Source organism: Podarcis gaigeae (assembly GCF_964106915.1).
Source record: "Podarcis gaigeae genome assembly, chromosome: 8".
NCBI lineage: Eukaryota > Metazoa > Chordata > Lepidosauria > Squamata > Lacertidae > Podarcis > Podarcis gaigeae.
In genome coordinates this window covers 81,527,257-81,532,642 of record NC_139684.1, presented here as the reverse complement: position 1 = coordinate 81,532,642, position 5,386 = coordinate 81,527,257, and positions in this window count along the sequence as shown.

The following is a 5,386-nucleotide window of genomic DNA, read 5'->3' as shown; positions in this document are numbered from 1 at the left end:
TCACGTGGCTTCTCTCGGTCTCTTTGGGGAAGGGGGTCCAAAGCACAACCTGCGTTCTCGCCCCATGTCGCAGTCACATTTTGCCAGCAAAACGGACGCCAAAGGAGTGGTGTTGTGAATTGAAAAGTGTGCCGAGGCTGGCTTGGGTCTCTGCACAACATCCTCCTTATTTATGTATTGCCGTTGGGTGACAATGTGCTTTTACAGAGTGATGTAAGCAAAAAAAAAAAAAAGAGAGGCCTGAGGCCTCAAAATCTTCCAGCATAATTTATCAATGGGAGAGGAAGGGAAAGGAATTGTGCATACTGAGATTTTATTTTGGTGTAGAATGAGAGAACTCTGCAGGTTAAACTATGAGCTTCAGAAGAAACTTTGTTTTTTGTCTCTGGCTTTCCCAAAAGCTTGGAGAGACGCTGCAATTTCATCGCCTGGCTGCACAACAGCTTTGCTATTTCCCCCTCCACCCAACCGCGTTACGCATCCACATTCATCCTTGAACTTTTGCTTCCAAGCCTATCGAGCACTGCAGTTGTTTGGGGTTTTTTTGCTTGTTAGCGTTTGGTTGCTTCATGGGCAAATAGGTCTGAGAAGAGATTAGGGGTTGGAGCAATGAGCCCTGACCCTTTGCAAAGGAATTGATGCCTCTGAAGCTGGGGACGCATTGTGCACTTGCGCAGTTCCGAGGGAAGGAAGTAAAAGGGGGCGGGGTGCTTACTTGCCAGACGAGAGACGCCAGGAAAGCAGTTTGAGGAAGAGATCAGCAGGCAAGGTGTAGAGTTTTCCTACAGAAACCAACCTTCCCTTTCTAATAAAAGCAATAATCTACCGGACTAGCACCCTCTGGTGTGAGAAAGGTGGAACTGTCAGGAAGCCAAAGGAAAAGATGGCAGAGTGAATTCCTCGTGACGTAGTAATACTCGTATGCAAGCTTAAGTTTTTATTTTATTTTAAACTCTGAAACTTCTTCCTGCCATCAGAAAGGTGGGGTCCTGCTCACGTGCTTATCTCTGATGCATGTTTTAAAAGTGCATTCTGAAATAAACAAGCCTGTTTCGTTTTTTGCTTTTTTTTGTAAATCCTCCCCCCACAAAAAAGGAAAATATTGCCACTGCCTGGATAGCTCAGTTGGTTAGAGTGGGGCGATGATAACGCCAGGGTTGCATGTTTGATCCCCGTATGGCACAGCTGTGTATTCCTGCATTGCGGGGGGTTGGACAAGATGATCCTCGGGGTCCCAACTCCACAATTATAGGGCCTAGAAATATACAGGGTGGCGCCGTGAATTAAACCACAGAGGCTAGGGCTTGCAGATCAGAAGGTTGGCGTTCGAATCCCCGCCACGGGGTGAGCTCCCGTTGCTCAGTCCCTGCTCTTGCCAACCTAGCAGTTCGAAAGTGCAAGTAGATCAATAGGTACCACTCTGGCGGGAAGGTAAACGGCGTTTCCGTGCACTGCTCTGGTTCGCCAGAAGCGGCTTAGTCCTGCTGGCCACATGACCCGGAAGCTGTACACCCGCTCCCTCGGCCAACAAAGCGAGATGAGCTCCGCAACCCCACAGTCAGTCACGACTAGACCTAATGGTCAGGGGTCCCTTTACCTTTACTGCAGGAGTAAGGACTTAAAACATTGCTTAGCTGGAGCAGAGCAAGATTCATCAGCTCCAGCTATTCTGTGTCCAGGCAGATGCTCAGGAGATTGGGGCATACAAGAAGACTCCTGTATCTGGATCGCACCTAAGGCCCATATAGTCCAATGTCGTGTTCTCACAGTGACCAACCAAATGCTCCAATGGGGAGCAGGACCCGGTCAGGACCTGAATGCCCCACTGCCCCACTCCACAATTGTGATTCCTCTGCAACTGGCATGGGAGGCAGAGCATAGCCATCCTGGCTGGTAGCCATCGATAGCCTTTCCCTTGATAGCCTTTCCCTCCATGAATATGTCAAAATCCTCTTTAAAGCCATCCAAGCTGGAGGCGGCCACTACATCTTACTGGAGCGAATTTCATAGTTTTAACCAAGTGCCATGTGAGAAAGTTCATTTGTTCGCCTGCCCCCAGCCTTCATGGAGCATGGGACAAACTTGTGGTTTGTTTGTTTTTTAAAAAGAGATCCTATTCTGTCTTCTAGTTGACTTCTCATATGGTATTCATACGCTCCCCTGTTTTTCATTTATTCCTTCCAATTCTATGATTTGTCTCAGTGAAGATCCTCTCTTAAAGGCACGTTAACTCTTGTCCGTGGGAAACAACTCCAGCCTCCTGACGTGGCTGATGTTTTCAGCTCCTGGATTTGGCCTAGAGAGGACGGGGGCTTGCAGGGAGGGCTTGCTCATCGTCCCCCAAATCTGAGAAGGCATCAGAGGGGGGCACAAGGTAGGGGAGCAGCTTGGAAGATGGGAAGGCTATATCAGGTCATGTAGCTCTGTAGTAACCACACAGACTGGCAGTAGCTCTCCAGATTTCATTCAGAGAGGAGTCTCTGCCAGCCATGTCTAGAGACGCAGGGGATTGAACCTCAAACCTTCTGCATGCAAGGCAGCAGCTGTTCTACCATTGAGCTGAGGCCCTTCCCCTCTCTCTTTTAGGATTCGAATGTGGAAGCTCCCTACTCCCCACCCCCGTTACAACTGGAAATGCCTTTGGCCGAACATACGCTTGCAAGCTACCTTGAATTCCTGCGTGGCGGAGAGGTGGGATATGAAACAAGGTTCGATTCTTGCCGGTGTCCCACTGATGGATTGCTTTGTGGGTATCAAGGATGTCCCAGAGCACCAGTGAATCTTCTCTCTCTTTTTTGTAGATACCAAAACTGTCATTCCAGCACTTTGGTGGGAGGAGAGAATAATTTCTTCCTGTTGATTTTGGGGAAGCTCACCCTTGGTTCTGAGCTAGTTTTATTTATTAAACAAGGAAAGGAAATCCCAGGGAATCTGTGTTCATGCATTTAACTATTTATACCATGTTCGGTTGAAATAAAGTTTCCCTTCTGACATAGGCTGGGCTTGTGCGTTTCCCTGTTTCCGCTATTATTACTCTCAGGGGGGTTAGGTTTGCACATATCGACAGCCTCGGATGGAGGAACCCACTCTCCCAATCCCAGAGGTTTCTCTGGCAGAAAGGTTTGTTGATTTGGATTTTCAAGTAGATGATATTATTATTATTATTATTATTATTATTATTATTATTATTATTAATTTGGCAGAAGCACTCCCAGCACTGTACGCATTGGTAAGGTTTTTCTCCTGTGTTCTTTTGTGCATTGTTCTGTGGGTATTCTGATGGAAGCTGGATCATCTTAGTTTGAGAAGTGTCCCACAGAAACACAGAGGCTTTGCTGGTGAAAGGGGAGACTCTGAGACATAGTTTTGAAAAAAAAAAAATTATTCAGCTCTGAGAAGGAACAGGAAACACAGAACACAATGTCCCTTTGTGTTGAGGACCTTAACACCCATGCGCGCGTGCGCGCGCACACACACACACACACACACACATATATACTCTCTCTCTCTCTCACACACACACACACACAGAGAGAGAGAGAGAGAGAGAGAGAGATTTCCAGCTTTCTGCCACATGCTTGTCATTCTCTAGCCACAGGACCAAAACACAAGGCCAGGGCGAAGCTCTTGGGCAGATGGAGCCATCTCAGCAGCTCCCATTGAATTCTGTGGGATAAGTTAAACTAGCTACAGTCTGGCTTGTGTGCAAAACTTGCTCTTGAATCCACATAGGTATCGTTCGTGGCAGGAACAAGCACCATCAGCCCTCAGTAGCCTAGGCATTTGCTTTCCTCCATATTACTGAATGGGTATCATTCCATCTTTATCAACTTGCTGCTTGTTCTGCCTGAATGGTGATCATTATTATTTACACTTTCACATATCATTATTATTTTTTATTACTTCTAATGAGGGAAAAGCAGGGGGAAGCCACCAGTGCAAACTGAGAATACAATAACCACCAATACATCCGTATTAATCTAAACGTATCAATCATAGAATTGTAGAGTTGGGAGCCCCAAGGCTCAATATCCATTGGGAGAAAGGGTGAACACTCCTTCCCCAGAGCTGTGGCTCTGCTCCAAATCTCACTCCCGATGCTGCGAGGAAAATAAAATGATACGGAGATCCGATGAGAGATCGCTCACATCCTGTGGACAGTCCTGTGTGGACATCCTGTGCGGACAGTCGAAGCAGAATGATGAGTAAAATGGTGTGTATGTATTGCAGGGTTACTCCAGGGCAAAGAATCTACCTTGGGTTGATTCTTGGAGGTGCAGGACTTTTGAGGTGAAAGAAAGCCTAGTTTTGCCCCTGGAGCTGGCTAACTTTGCTCTCGTGTCGAGGGGTAAGCCCAAGACATGAATCTGAGGCAAGCTGGTGATATAATTGGCCCTGTGGAACTGGCCGCGGTGCAAATTGCAGGAGACTCACCCACTTTCCCTCAAGGCGATGTCGTCATCGACAACCCGAGTGCGGCTGTTTCCATATTTAGGTGCTACCTAAATTAAGTGAAGCTGCTGCTTTTTTTTGGAGCACTCATAACTCATTGGGTTGGGAGACGAGAAAAGCGAGCTTTCGGCAGCAGGAAGTTGCCTTTTCCTGAGTCAGACCATTGGTCTGTCTAGCAAGGTATTATCCGCACTGATGGACAACTGCTCTGTCCAGAGTTTCAGACAGACAGGCTCTCATTGCCCTACCTGGAGATCCCAGGGATTGAATCGGGACCCTTCTGCATGCCAAGCAGGTGCTCTAAGCAACTGAGCTGCGGTTCTTCCCCAACATTTGCTGAGGCGTTGCTTGGGAGAGTAGGCTGAGCCTTAAATCCATAAGCCTCCCTGACTCCTTCCCTCCTTCATTCTAGACCAGGCTTCTCCAACCTAACCCCCTCCAGATGTTGTAGTCTAAAACATCTGTAAGGGAGCCAGGTTAGCAAAGGCTGTTGAAATTCCAACAAATGTAACATGCAGCAAAATCCTATACATGTCTAGTCAGAAGCCCCATTGACTTCAATGGATTGCAGGCTTGGCTCTCTAACTGGGTATAAGGCAATCATTTTAAAATTTTACACACACAGAGCTCAGGGCTGTGTGCTTATCTGCCTTTTAAAAACCGAAACTCTACAGCAAAGGAAAGCAAATGCTGGAACCTGAATAAAGTATGGGTTGATATAATGTATGCTGCTGCTGCTTAAGGAATTCAGTCTTTGCAGATTACCAGACTTGATTCTCACTGCTTGGACTAATGTGCAGGTTTGAACTGGATTATCCACTAGTTTTTTCTTAAACTTCCTGAATGTTCTGGTGCACTTGTTAGCTCAAAAAAGAAGCAGCATCAAAACAGTAGAAATGTGTGCTTTGAGAGAAAATACATTCAAAACGTCATA